This window comes from Prosopis cineraria, unplaced genomic scaffold (genome assembly GCF_029017545.1).
Source record: "Prosopis cineraria cultivar Desert tree isolate PC_DT_omini unplaced genomic scaffold, ASM2901754v1 PC2, whole genome shotgun sequence".
NCBI classification, from domain to species: Eukaryota; Viridiplantae; Streptophyta; class Magnoliopsida; order Fabales; family Fabaceae; genus Prosopis; species Prosopis cineraria.
In genome coordinates this window covers 39,061,900-39,078,303 of record NW_026555333.1, presented here as the reverse complement: position 1 = coordinate 39,078,303, position 16,404 = coordinate 39,061,900, and positions in this window count along the sequence as shown.

Below are 16,404 nucleotides of genomic sequence, written 5' to 3'. Positions count from 1 at the left end.
GAATATACTAGCTTTGCTTCTGGTCTGATGCTGATTTTGTGTAACACCTTGAACACCTTGATCAGGTTCAGTTGAAGGTAATGTCACTGTATGATGTTGAGGACTGTAAATTTGATTTGGTGAGGGCATAGCAACTTTGTTATTATTACTTGTATTATTCTCTGGTGATGCACAACTTTGAGGTGAATTAGGACCTTTACTAATTGGATGTTCATTTGATGAAGTAGAAATATCACCAGAAATAGTAGTGTTTGGTGATTGAGACAGCTGAGGAGATATATTACCAAAGAAAGAGCACCATGAAGGCAGAGAACAAAGTGTAGGTGTGAAGAAAACAGTAGGATGAATCTCGTCCAAAGGTAAGTGTTTCCTATTTATGAAACCATTAGCAAAAGGAAACTCTTTTTCATTGAATTCAACATGTGTAGATATGAAAATTCTGCAGTAGGACTTAAGCACTTATAACCTTTGTGTGAGTTGCTATAACCAATGAAAACACACTTTGTTGTTCTAAAATCAAGCTTATGTTGATTATAAGATCTTAGGCAAGGGTAACATGCTGCTCCAAAAACCTTTAAATTGGAGTAATCAGGATACTTAGTAAACAACCTCATAAATAGTGAAATACCTCCAAGAACAAGAGTAGGAAGTCTGTTTATGAGCACAGTTGCTGTGTGAAATGCCTCCCACTAATAAAATAAAGGCATCTTTGCTTGGGCAAGCAAAGTAAGTCCTGTCTCCACTATATGTCTATATTTGTGCTCTACTCTCCCATTTTATTGAGAGGTATGAGGGCAAGAATGCCTAAACATAATTCCAGCATCTTGAAGAGTTTTTGCAAAACTATGATATTCTCCACCCCAATCACTTTGAACTATTTTGATCTTCTTCTCAAACTGATTCTCAACATAGTTCTTGAATTGAAGAAACATAGATAGAGCCTCATCCTTAGATTTCAAGGGGTAGATCCATGAATACCTGCTATAGTCATCAACAAATAGTGTATAATAATAAAAGCCATTGGTAGAAGATAAGGGAGAAGGTCCCCACAGATCTGTATGTATGAGTTGTAGGGGATGAGAAGTTTTAGATGTTGAAGCTTTAAAGGGTAGAGAATGAGACTTCCATATTTGCATGATTCACAAAACATAGGTTCAACTTTTGCATTAACTTTCAAATTACATTCACTAATAATCTGATTTAAAATTCGATCATTAAGATGACCAAGTCTATCATGCTAAAGCTTTCTAACATCATTACAACTAGTACTAGTATTATGCTTGTAAGTTAAAACTCCAACTTCTTCAATAGTGAAAACACATCCAGAATTGTCTGAGTCCTTTATCTTTTTAGTAGCAGCACTTCTTGTCTTTTAAACCTTTGTGGCATCAACTCTATAAAGTCCAGTATTACTTCTCACCCCTTGCAACAAAATTTTTCCTGTTTCTTGATTCTTAATAATGGCAGTAAGAGAATTCCTTAGAGTTAATGCATTATTATCATCTGAAAATTTTGGAATGCTAATGAGCTTTTTCTTAGCTTTAGGTGTAAAGAGAATATCATTCAGTTTGACTGAGTTATGAGGGACATTTTGATTTTGTGTAGAACCAATTTTTGAAACAGGTAAGTTTTGGCCATTAGCCACAGATAACTTAACCTTACCATCATTAGGCACTGCTTGATCAAGGATAGAAGCATCATCAGTCACATGAGAAGTTGCTCTATTATCAAGATACCATGAGTCATCATTAATAGTTTCTGGAGTGGCATAAAAGGCTTCATTAAAGCCAACAGTAGAGGAGGAACTACTGTCAACACTCCTACGATTGTTAGTAAGAGGATTAAAGGAGTGATCAAACCTTCGAAAACAATTTTTAACTGAGTGACCAGGTTTGTCACACAGTTGACAAGGAGGTTTTCCACTATTTCTAGATCTGTTGCCTCAGCCACGTCCTTATTGACTGTGTCCACCATGAGGGCCATGCCAACCACCATGAGAGAAATTAGTTCGAGTGAAATTAGCAAACTGAGCATTGAGATTAAGCTGAGATAACTGACTTAGCTGATCCAAATGACTCTCAAATGTGAGCAACTCAATTTGAAACTCTATCCAACTCATATCCTTTTTAGAAGCAAGTTTGACCACAATGGCATTGTATTCACCATCAAGGCCAGCAAGTATTTGAAGGAATAAATTAGCTTGTGGAATAGAACTCCTAGCTAGTGTTAGACTTTTAGAAAAACCTTTCATCTTGTTAAGATACTCTTCCATACGCATCACACCCTTCTTAGTGTGTTGCATTTCAGACCTCAACATTAAAATACGAGCCTTGTTTTGTGCTCCAGCAATCTCAAGAGCTGCATTCCCAAGCTCAGCAGCAGTTGAAACTTGCGTCATTTGAGATGAAATATCCAAGGTCATAGTATTAAGTAGCCATCCGAAAACAAGCTGATCAGTCGAGACCCAGTCCTCAAATGCTGGGTTAAGTTTAGTTTCATCCTTATCATCAAGAATAAACTAAGGTGGACATGGTTTAGTGCCATAAATGAACCCATCGAGCTTGAAACCTCTTAGAATAGGTAAAACTTGGGTTTGCCAAATAATATAATTTGTTCTGTCTAACTTGACAGAGACTGGCTGAGATAAGGACGAAGGTCCAATGGGGTTTTTGGTGAGAGCAGCAGCAAAAAAAAGTGAGTTGGCAGATTTAAAATTAAACCCAAACTGTGAGGTGTTTGATGAGACGGCAACCATGGCTATTAGCCTAAAAGCTCTGACACTAAGATAAACTTTTCTCAAAGAAGAAAGTGATAAAAGTGGCGCACAGAGCCCAATGAATATTATACTATATATAGAGAATGTACATAAACCCTAATGAATGTGGTTTAGCCATGTATACAAAGAATGCCCTATAACAAACTATAAATATAAATAATATATAGATAAATATACTGGACTCAGAGATTTATAATCGGTTATTGGGCTTATATATACTGATTAGGCTTGTGTAAGTTGGGCTTCCTCTCTATTGTCTTGACATGTTCAGATCATGCAAAGGTCTCTAAAATCCTACAGGAGAAAAATGGATGTTTCGACTTTTGTTTATCAAAGCTTTCGTTTCATCGTTTCATGTGTTCACATGTTGGCTATTCTTTTCTTCAATGCAAGTTCTTTCCTGTTGCAGCTACAAGTTCCATGGTTTCCACTTTCCATCATCGTTTTGTTTGGCCTTTTTAACTCACGAAATCACATTCGATGTGGAATGAAAGAGGATGGTTAATGGACGGATGACCCACATGAATTTAAATTACTTCAAGCTCTATTGCGTACCTAATTCTCTTTCGACTCAAGAAAGTTTAGAAGAAATGTAGTTTCTAAATTTGTTTGAAGATTCCTGAGACTACAAATCTAACAAGCTTATAATACCTCCAACTTTAGAAGAAGTTAGACATGTAGTATTCAATTTACTTAAGGACATTGCTTATGGGCCAAAGGTCACCATGCTCATTTTTTCCAAAAGTATTGGGATTTAGTTGGGAATGATCTCTTTGAAATGGTTTTGCATTTTTGGAATTCAGAGTTTTTGCTCAAAAACATTAATAGAACCTACATCATTCTCATTCTTAAGGGTCTGCAAGTGCAATCTTTGCTGGATATTTTAATTATTTAATTATATTTCAAAAGGAATCAACATTTTATTAATTACTATTAAAGTCTATTTATGAATCTACACATGCACAGAATGAACTATACATGAAATTTTGTCAAATAATAGGCAATTGCTCTTAAGATTGTTAGCATATCTTAGAGAAAATCTGTTTCGAGTCACATTTAAGAATACTGTCCTTAAAAGCAATTCTTGCACAATTGTTGGAATTTCTTAAAATTAAGCGGAACCCTCTCATGAAATGAACAAAGTGATAGAACAATAAAAATTTTAAATAACTTTGAAGAAGTACAAGGAGAAAAAAAAAGAGTGTTTGAAGGCCCAAGACAATTCCCTTAAACTCGAGACAACTGATACCTTTTATAGGTAAAAATCTCATAAACTTTGGACAATAAAACACTCATTAATTACACCTTAATACAAATAAAAACAGCTACAGATAATAAATTTTAAAATGAGGCATATTGATATTGAGGTTTTTTCATGACTTTCTGGGCTCACACTAACCATAACTTTTCAGTGTGCAATTAACTAGGTATGAAAAATGATTTTGTGCTTTTTGAAATTTGCTTTTGGTGGTTTCAAGCCATCATTTAAAATTAATAAATATGTGTGTGTGTTGGGGTTGGTAGAAAGAATTGCTTAAAGGTTTCCTGTCACGCCCCAAAACACTAAACGAGACCGACACAAATAAGACACTAAACGAGACCGACACAAAATATAAGGTTAACTTTGCTTTGCAAACCTTGTTAAAGACACATGTTCCTAATTATGTTTGGAAAAAATTCGATATAAATTTAAATAATATTATAATACTCATGACTTTCTGTCAAGATTTTCAATAAATCTTTAAAATAAAATATTTAAAAAAATTAAACAACCACTTCGAGTAGAATATGAGAATTACTTCCTTATTCAATAAATAATAAAAACAAAGAGGTGGATGCCTTGCCTTTTGTTTGGAACAACTATCAAATACCACAAGACAATAATTCAAATCTAATATAAATTAAACTTTACAATTATTCAGCATGAGAACCCACTTTATAATACAAATGAAGGAGGTGATGGTTTCTATTATTTGAAATACAAACAATTCAATAAGTACATGATAAATCAATGTGCACACACATATATTGCAAATTATGTCATTTCCTCAAGACCATAAAATAATACTTAAACTATATGAACATAGACATAGATAAATATTTAATGAAACAATTCTAACAATATAAAATGAGAAAAAAAATGTCCTTATCATCAAGGGTATAAAACAGGCTTCAAACTCATTATTAACATTATTAACAAGATAAACTTTGTAATAGTAATCCTGGGATTAACTTATCCAAAAATTCATAATAAGAATTCCTTTAAAAAATAGAAATTTAGAGAAGAAAAAAATATATCATTATAAAAATATGTGCAAAAATTTCAATTTCAACACTCAATTTGTCAGTCTCAAAATAATATCATTTATTTATTTTATACAATTTCAACACTCAATTTGTCAGTCTCAAAATAATATCATTTATTTATTTTATACATGTTATAAATCCAAAATTTTCAATCAAGAATCATAACAAGTTTTAGTATGTAAGGGACACTTTTTAGAAAGTCCAACAAATCCTAAGGGTTTGCATCTAAATTCTAGACATGCATACTAAAAACTTATCTAATTTTATCTTCTTTTTTCATAACCTTCCTTTTTCAAATATCTCATTGAACACTTAATATGCAGCCAAATACTAATATAAGAACACCCAAACTCAAACATAAACTTATCAACCAAATAACAAAATTTCCTAACTCTATTTCCAACCTTCCCTTGTAGAGAATAATTCTCTACTATAATAATTTAGCCAATAACAATAATACATTCATCACCTTTATTAGCTATTATGGACTTAAATTTTTCTTTCAAACATTTTATCAAACACCTTATGTGCATTCAAAAATCTAAACATATAACAACCATCTTACTCTTTAAATCCCTTTCCCAACAACTTTCCAATCATCAACATTTAAATTTACTATGTTTTCCAAATTCATTCTTTACCAAATTTAAATTTAAATCTAATAATAAATCTAAGTCCCTCACACACCACAACAAGCCGACTATAAATGAGGTACCAAAGACATAAACACACATGAAGCTGTCAATATCCACACAAGACAGAGGCGATGCAATAGGGGAACAAAGAAATTGCAAGCTAAGCAGCAATCTGTAATAGCAAATGACGCCAGGTTGAACGGAGAAAGACAATTATGACAGCTTCAACATCTATCATGATAGCAAGTGAAACAAATTCACTCCCTCCCACCAGCCGATGACATGCGGAAGAAATATTCAAAGAGAAAGAGTGAAGCAGTGAAGATTCTCGAACTCTCTCTCTCCATTGCTATTGACGGTGATGACAAGGAATTATGGAGAGGAAGAATGTATTATTATAATAAATATTTGGTGGGATATGTTAGAAATTTCTTTTTTTTTTCTTAATTATGTGTGTGTGTGTGTGTTCTCCCTCCTAAACCTAGTGGGATCCGAATTGAAAAACTGAATTTCCTGTAATATAGATATATATATATATATATATATTTCTAAGTTGCACCAGCTTTTCTTTTAATGCTAAAATAAAAATTAATAAATAATTATTTATCACATTTTTTTAATTCCTAGATTAGCTGGTCATTACATTTCTTATGGCTATTAAATCTGGAAATGATTGTGTTCTTGTTGGATATACAGACATGTAAAACACAAATTACTAAGTCTATGTTTATCTCATAGAGCAAGTTTTGTTTAATTTGTAAAAAGAAACTATTTTGAAATGCATTAATGCATTCTTATGTTTATAATCAAGCACAACACTTGAAACTTTTTCTTATATGATGGTTAAATATATCATATGGAATGTGATGAATAATTATTTGATACGGGTGTTTTGTTAAAACTACTATTTGATTTGAATTTTCTATCTTGAATTAAAATGTTGGTTCTGGGCTAAAAAAGACATCCCTTTGCAATATATATCTATTGGCGTTCTCATTTGGTACTTATTATAGTGATGAGTATTGAGAGCTCATCAGGCAAAATGGGGAGTTTCAGTAAGTGAGTAGATGTGAGCCTTTGGTTTCTAAATAATTGCAATCATCTTTTTATAAATTGATATTTAATATTTTCTAATTTTTTATTCCTCTTCCTCCCCAAATTGTTTGTGTTCAAACTTGGAAGAATTCACACGAAACCTCTTCCTCCCCAAATTGTTTGCATTTAGAGCGTCCGCACCAGGCCTCTTCCTCCCCAAATCAAAAGCATTCAGAGCGTTCACACCAGACCTCTTCCTCCCTAAATTGAAAGCATTCAGAGCGTTCATACTAAACCCGCAACAACGTCAACAAGACGGCAAAGAGTGTTCACACCAAAGACCTGTAGTGATAGCATTAGCAAGATGGCAACCCTCCCGATTTGTGAATTTTGAAGAGGTTTGACCATACATAGGGCTTACTTATCTTAGAATACATATATTCAACCCTTAACATATATATATATATATTCATATCAAAGGCTTCTTACCTTTGAATTCATATAAATTGAAGTTATTAGTTCCTTTACTTGACAGCATGACGTGAACAAGCCTAGATGCAATTTCCGCATTTAGGAATGGAAAGTGAAGATTGTAGAAAGAGTGAAAATGACTTTACATTGTTTGTTGGATCTATCAAGTGTTTGTTTCTTGGTCTTTTCTATTTCCTTCTTTTCTATGTAGCCTTTTATATCTTTTATTTTTGCTTTTAATTGCATCAATGCTTTCTAATTGGGCATGGCATGGCATAGGATTTGAGAATTTTTGAATGTTCAACTTTTGAAGCCATATCTAGTGTGTTAAATCATGTCTTTTGATTTCTATCCAGCTAGTGCATTACATATAGTCAATAAGAAAATTCTTTTCTTTCTCATGAAATTAGATTTTTGTTCAATTTTTCATGTGTTCATATATATGAAATTTTGTTCTATTATTATTTACTCTTTCCTTCCAAATAAATGCCATTTGCTTGCTAAGATTCACAAGCAATGGGTTTATTGATATTTACAAATAAATGCAGGTACCAAATAGTCGTCAGCGCTAAAGATCATTAAATGATCAAGATTCTCAAATTTAAAATATTATTTACATGTTTCCTTTTGCGCCAGAGTTAGGTGTTTTGTTCTTGTCCACTATGTTATATACTGTTGCATTATGTTTCTTGGTTTTATTTGGAGGCCTTCAATCGAGAAAATGATAACTTCATTTTGCACAAGGAAATGGATCTTCTTAAAACTCTTATGTCATTAGAAATTCTTCAACCTTCCAATTGACAAGGATGGACAAAATTTTATTCTAATCCTCCTTGATTTTGCTCATCTCTTCTCATGTCAAATAAAATGAGTTTGGTCACTTTTATCAATGAAGCACCTATTGGTTGTTCTATGGCATTACAAGACAATAGATCTATAGTTAATTAGGGTTTACCTTTTGTAAGCTTTTATGCCTTTAGCTTGCCATTTATGTTCCAAAACATAAAAATTAAAGATTTTGTTCTTTGGATCCTTAATAAGGCATTTATCCATATAATCAATTAATACTCTTAGCATCTATAGATATGCTGGTTGAACATAGTTCTTACCCTTAATAAATATTTCATTTGCAAGCATAATAGACTAATAAAAATCAAGAAAGGCTAAATGGACATATACAACAATAGACTGACAAAAAATAAGAGGAAGGCTGAAAACTATCCAATGATGGATGGAGATTGATTTGCTACTAAATGTTGGTGGGGGCAAATGATTGTTGTCCTATAATCATACTATGAAGTCATGTGCTTTAAGAGAGGAGATGAGGGTTGTAACACCTGAATTTTTAAACCTAATTAATTAAATTTAATCAAGGTGATTAGTAAATTAGTGAGGTGTGTGACTAGAGGGGTCTAATTAGTATATTTGGCTTTAATTTCAGCCCAAGATGTGGGTCTAAATTGATGTTTGGGGAGAGAAGAAGAAAAAAGTGAAGAAAAATCATCCATGCCACATGCCGCGGCGCACAGAGGCAATCGGACCTAAATTAGACCTCTCTATGCCACGCTTTGTGGAGGAGGGCTGCGTGTGTCAAGACGCATGGCCAAAAAACTACTTAAATTAGTTTGTGTCTACGCGAGAAAATATAGAAGAGAGCAGGAGAAAACACAAGAACACAAAATTGGCTTTACTAAGCACGATATTGGATGCCATTGGTAATATTTTAGAGCTTTCCAACTTATAAGGTGAGTATATGGTGCCCTTTTCTTCCTTTCTCTTTCATATTTATGAGGAGTAAAGTTAGGTTTTGAGTTGAAAGAGTAATTTTTGGTCTGTAAGAGTTATGGGTCCAAACCCATTAGTTAAAATTGATATAATAGGAATTGTATAGGATATTTAAACCCTACATTAATGATTTTTTGTATGGTTAGTTGAGAGGAGCTATTCATATGCAAAAATTGGTATAAATGAGGTTGTTGGGAGTGTTTGTAGACTATTATGGTGGTTTAATGATTGAATAATGATAATGTGATTCAATGGAACCTAGTGAACCTATTGGGCATGAATGGATAGTAAATCTATAGAATTGGTAGAATAGAGAATGTGGAATTAATGTTGATAAAATTCCTAAGAGTGAAATTATGATAATATTTTTGTAATACGATTTTAGTGTGATTCTTTTGGCACCCATTCAAGCTTAAGAGAAGCTTTGGAAGTGTTTGTTATGAGGGGTAAACCTTTGACATCTTAAAGGTTTGAGATAATTAGAGGAAATCTATTTTGTATAGTTGTATGTTAATTAAGTTAATTCTTGAAATTTCACTTTTTAAAGCTTATTTAATGTTAGAATCTATGGATGCAATTTTTGGAAAAATGATGAACTTGTGAAATGGTTTGAAAAATGAAAACCTTTTGTATGCCACCTATTTCTGATTGGTGAATTGATTTATGGCATGTTGTTGTGAAAATGATAAAATGTGATGTGTGATGTGTTAAGTATGTTGAGTATATTGAGTGTGGGTATGTGAATTCACATGACATGAATTGGTTAAGTTGTGCATGGCATGATCATCAGTGAGAGTTCGCTTAGGAAGAGAAGTAGATGGTTAAATCCATATGGTATTGGCAATGATTGTTGGGATCTGGAACTTGCCTTGGCACTGAACGTTGGAATCGAAGGTAGCCCATGTCCTATGGTTGATTTGGGATTGTCCCATTTATTTTATGAGGGACTCCAACCTAACTAATATCTATCAATTCATGAGAAGGCTAGATTAATTGTTAGTATTTGGGGAAAATTGGATTACACAAGTAAGTGAGTTGACACTAGCCTGGTAGCTCCTCACAAGTAGAAGACTAAGTTAGTCCGTGAAGGATGTAGCCACAGAATAGCCACCAATTTCATGTCTGAGGTAACAGGAGGGTATAAGGTTGGCATTTAATCATGCATTTAGATCTACCCACATAGTTATTATTATTGTGGTTCGACATGTGTTAGGGGTGTATGGTTGGTATTTTTAAGACCTCGTAATGTGCATTATTATATATTGTGGTTATATGTGCTTTAGGCCCGGTCACATAGTTGTTAGTATTGTGAACCATGGCTACGTTTATCACATGTGCCGTATTTGTGTGTTTTTGCCTATTTGCATATGTTTTCAATTGATATACAACTGTACACATTAGGTGAAACTTGGTTACTAAGTGATTGTACTCACCCTTTTAATTCTCAATATTTTCAGGGCCTAGCTCATTAGATCAAGGTTGTGAAAAACATGCTAAAGCATAGAATTTGTAGAGTAATCATTTTGTATGCTTCTCCTTATAGCTTTATGTGTACAATTGTTGATTAAATTGCCAACTAGGATTCACATGAATGTTTTTGTACTACTTGCATTAATATTATATCACACTTATATATTTTATGCCCTGAGTTAGTTTATTTTAGTTGTAAACCCTTGAATAGGGCCAAAATACTTGTGCAAGTAGAAACATATGTATTTTAATTAATTTGGAATAAAAATGAATTGTTTGTTTAAGTTTTTCTCCCCCTTGCATTTTAGTGAAATTTAAGGTTGAGTGGTGAAGTTCAGGTTTATGTGTTTATGGTTAAATATTGTATATTACACAGGTCCTCTAGAGTCTATTGAGTATGGTCAAATAATCGATATAGGCTTTTAGTACTTGTGTGTGAGTTGGGACACCATTGTTTGTGAATTTTATGTAAAAAAGTAGTAAAATAGGTTTGGGTGTCTAACTCTTTGTAGAAAATGAATTTAAGTGTGAAATTGTGCCACTAGCTAGAGCGAGGAGAAAGCTCCGTGCAGACACCAAAACCACCTCAATTGGACATTAGATGGGGATTTTTGAGGCATTTGAAGTTCGCTCTTTGTGTTGTCATTTGATAGCAGAAATCTGTTATCATATTTCGTGCGATGCGTCGTGGCGTATGGTGTAAAGGTGATTGAGCCATGGCACATATGCACTTAGCCATGGGGCATGGGTTATTTTTCTATATAATTCATAGTTTTTGAGATTTGGAACTTAATGTGTTTGGCCTTGTATGATTTTTAGACTTTCACGTTTCTTTAAAACTCTGATTTGAACAATATGTTAGTTTTTAGGAGATATTTAATTGTTAAAAGTGTTGGGCTCCCTTAACATATGGTTTTAAACTTGTTTTTTTTCCAATTGTTTATGTACTTCTCCTATTCAAAATTTGGAAACTCAATTCTATCATTTGTGGATTATGAAAACTTAGTAATCCATATTAGGTCAGACTCATGATTCCCTCGATCTTAGAGTTAATGGTGATTATTGGGTAAGGGTATTTCAGAGGTATACCAAAATGTCCAAGAAAACTATGCAATGCTTGTGAATCCAAAAAAAGTAGCTAGCAACCTATCTTGTATCTATTTTAATGTCTTGTATGAAGAAAAAATTGTAATTAGTTAGGTTATGTAATATAACGTCCATATGTGATGAGATAATCTATGTATACAACTAGCAAGTGTACAAAAAATTTGACATGAATAAAATATTATTCCATCTACTCTTCTATTGTATACCTTGTGAATAATTTGTTGCTATAATCTCCATGGCTTCAAGAGATGGGATTGCATTTTCTTTAAGCTCCTACATTCCAAATGTTAATGGTTGTGAGTTGATGATATGATAACTATACATAATTATTAGTAATAATTTATTTATTAATATTTACCATCAACAAGCTTGTAAGTGTGAAAACATATTAAGTTGAAGGTGCTAAGTATGAAAATGTTGATTCTTAAGTTTATATAGGTTTTGCTAGAACGGTTACAGCTTGTGTCTTTGTATATTTATTTTTTGAATCTTTTCTTCTTTTCTTATAGGATGGAGCTTCTCAACTTCCCTACACAAGAAAAATATAAAATTAGTAGCAACATTTTGTATTAAATGCAATTTAAATAAAAAACTTAATACCTCTTGGTCTTTTATAAGTTATCTTCTAATCATTGAATTTTTTTCCTCTTAAGGTTTATAATGTGGCCTTCTTTTTCTTCCTTCTCTCTTTTTTGAACTCTTTAAGCATATTTTCAAAGTATATGACTAGTGATCTACTTAGTTCATGAATAGCATCTTCATTACTATCTGAAATTTGATTTTTCTAATTCAATAATTCATCTCTAAACATGCTCAAAACTTTCAAGATTCTTGGTTGCCTTTATTTCCAGTCTTCCTATTTTATGCATTAATTGTCTATATCTTTGTGTGATTTCAAGTCTCAGGTCTACTTGTATCTCACCCCCTCCAATATCATATACAACATCACTCCTTGCTTCTCTAGTCCATCTCTTGATAATGTATTGCTTGGGCATGATTCTCACATCCTTCGACTCATATACTTTAAATACATGACAACACAATATCCTAGTAGTCTTAAACATCCAACAAGTGCAACAAATTTCGTGTGTGTCAAATTTAAACTTAACTCTCCATTCTTCTTCTTCTTCAATCATGTGAGCAAACAATGGTCCTTCCTCATCACTATTAGACATCACAAAGAATTGGAGATCCCATTATGCTTGGAACATGTCAAACGCATCGGGGGTATAAGTTAGCACAAGTTGACACAATATAAGGGCACTTCAATTAATCATCCTCGGTATATATTATCAAGAATCAAACTCAAGTTTTAATTCCTTGTCTCGCCTCTCTGCATCAACTTTCACTACTACAAAAAAGGGAATAAATGATGGTTATTTTAGCCCATAAATGACAGTTAATAAGTGTCATTTATTCGACTGACATTTAAAGACCCTCAATAAATGACGGTTATTAAACCGTCATTTAAAATATAATTTTTAAAAAGGAGAAGCAAATTGAGAATTTAAATGACGGGTAAATGATATACCCGTCATTTAAATAAAGTATAAATGACGGGTATATAACTTACCCGTCATAAATGACGGGTAAGTTATATACCCGTCATTTATACTTTATTTAAATGACGGGTATATCATTTACCCGTCATTTAAATAAAGAGACGGGTAAGTTATATACCCGTCATTTATAATTACTTTAAATGACGGGTATTATGAATAATGTTCCCTTTCGAGCCCTTGCTTTGAAATTTTCGCTTAATGCCTTTGCTTGTTCTAAAATTTTATCGCTTTTAATTAAGGCATGTGTACCCACTTCATGAAGACTAACAAAGATGAACTTCATTTATAGATCGAAAGGGACAAAAAATTTGTCATACAAGCAACTATTATAAATACAAGAAATGGATTAGTTTATATTTAAAATATTAACTATTTATATATGGAAAAAAATTACTGTATGTAGAAGCTGAGAACAGTGAGATTGGTCATATCATGTTGAAGCACTTCATCAACAACATCAAGTGAAAGCATACAATATCGGTCTTTGCCATATGTACCAGCCTCGAACGGGATTTGCAGGACTGGAGGATTAAACTTATGTACCGTTTCATATGCTTAGAGCAAATTTCTATGTTGGCTTGGCAATTGAGGCTCTTGTTTAGGCACAGCTTTATGGGAGACTGCCTTTTTAGAGGAGAGCCTAGATTAGAGTATCATCTTTTTTTTTTTGACTGTGCATCTTTGCTAGTCTTTTTTGGACTTGGCATCCTAACTTGACTAGCTTGGCATCCAACAAAACTACCCATCGCCTCTCCAACAATCCCTGCATCCTTGGTGGGAATAGATAGTAGATAGTTCAAATCCTTTGGCACATCAATAGCAACATATACATAGGATGCAGGGAGTGGCATATTATGTAACATGTCTCCTGGAAAATTAAACACCCGACCGATAGCAACCACATGACGATTCGGGCTATTTGCCAACAACTCACATAGGTTCTCACTCTATATTAATAAGTAATATACTATATTAAAGTTATGGAAAATAGAAATAGTGAAATATAAGTGAAATAAATTAATAATATTTTACCTCAGGTAGATTTTTAATAAGCTGCATGACACTGTAACTACCTTTCCCGCTAGGACTAATATGAAACTTTGCCTCCTGCCTCTTCTTGTCCTTTAGCAAAGCTTCAATCATGTCCTGTTACCTAGATAGCTCCTCTTTCAGGGTGGCAATCTCAGCCCTTGCACCCACATCCTCTGTTGACCTTGCTTTCTTCTATAACCTGAATATTTATTTTAGCCTTAAAATTAGAATGGATAGCATCATATATTTTTGCTTCATACATAACCATGGAGGTAAGTTGTAAATTACCAAAATAACTGCCATGTACTGTGACTGCTACTTTGAAGCCTATGTGGATTCATTCCATTAGTAGATAATACGAGGCCAAGGTTTCTATCTTCTGCTCTAAAGTCAGGGTAATCGAGATCAATTTTTTTCCATTGAGAAGGGTCAGCTGAATGTTGAAGCTTTCATCTTTGATCTGTTCATCCGCATGCCATGTCAAATTTTTTTGCATCCTCTGCCTACTGTACAGCCGTCTAAATCTAGGTACAATGGAAAAGTACCATAATGCCTTCTTTAAACTCTTCCCATTCTCTTTATAGTGTAAGGCATTATATTTTGGATACTCTATTAATGATGCATATTCATTTATAAATAATATGCAATCATTAGGACACGCATGTATTTTCTCATAACTCATGCCAATTGAGCGTAGCATTTATTTTACCTCATACATAGTTCTTAGAAGCTTGTTGTTCGTAGGTAGAAGTTGTTGTATAAGTGTAAGATTTTCTGTAAAGCTCTTATCACTCCATCTATTGCTCACTTTCAACACTGCTGACAACTTTGTGAATTCAGTGCAACCAGCATACAAGGGCTTCTTTGCATCACTTTTCAACATCTCTCACATTTCAGGACAATCCTCAAGTTCCCTTTCAATTGCATTGGCCATCTCTTCAAGACAGTCACCCTTATAAGTATCTGTGTCATGATCATCTGATTCAAAGCTTCCTTTATACTCCCAATTACTAGTAGACTCATCCCCTCTAGTCTCTCTATGCTTATGCCAACACTTGTAATTTTCATCAATTTCATAGCATACTAAATGGTCTTCCATCTCAGATGCACCAATTTGCTTCAAAAGACCACATCTTACACAAGGGCATACTATTCTTCTAGGGTCTTTTACATGCTCAAGAGCAAACTTCATAAACTCTTTAACACTATTCAAATACTCTTTACTTAATCGATTGGAAGACATCCATTCTCTATCCATAACTTTATAATCTAAAAGATAATTCATTCAAGGAAATGTGATCAGTGACTCATGAATATGGAGAAGAAAGGAATGATAGAAAGATTATCAATAAAGAAATTGACTGCTCTACATATAATATAGAGTAATTAATGAATCATGAGTCATAATGCATGAGCATTCACATACTCCTTCAACTGCCGATAAAAAATTCGGCAGCATAACAATATAAAGAAAGTATTTCTCGAGCTAAAACCCTCTTTTCATTCTTGGCATCTTACTCAACAAACTAATTCCAACTATATACAATCACAAAACCAACGAAATTCTCACAAAATAATTAACTCTAATTATTATAAAATTATATATAAAATTCGTTCAAAATTCATAGAAAAAAGAAAAACACTATAAACATCATTTTGAATCAATGTTTTCTGTCTCATTGATCATTCTAAGATTACACATACCCTATATTAGCAATCTCAAGCCAAGAACAAATTATTCTTTACCAAATGTAAAAATATCAATAAAATAGCAATGATTTTTACAGAAACCACGCATCAGTTTTCGTCACTAAAATGAACTTCAATTGTAATGAAAATTGGTACACTAGTACATTTCAATATGTAGTTTTGAACGATAAAACTACTCTAATCAAGCAATGCACAAAATTTAAATTAAAAATTATTGAAATAAATCAGTCAAAATTCATAGAAAAATACAATCATTACAAATATCCCATTTTGATCACTAATTTTCATCTTAATAATCATCCTAAGGCAAAGAAAATCATCTAAAATCATTCTCAAGTCAATAAAACATCAAACATTAGCAATTTTCAACACCCTACAATATTAAAATGGGCAAAAAATGAGGAGATATTTAAACAACAAAAATCAGCTAATAAAACAATCCATAATCTTAAATAAATCAATCCCATAATCTAGAAATCTAAGCATATTGGAAGAAAATGAAGAAAAACCATAG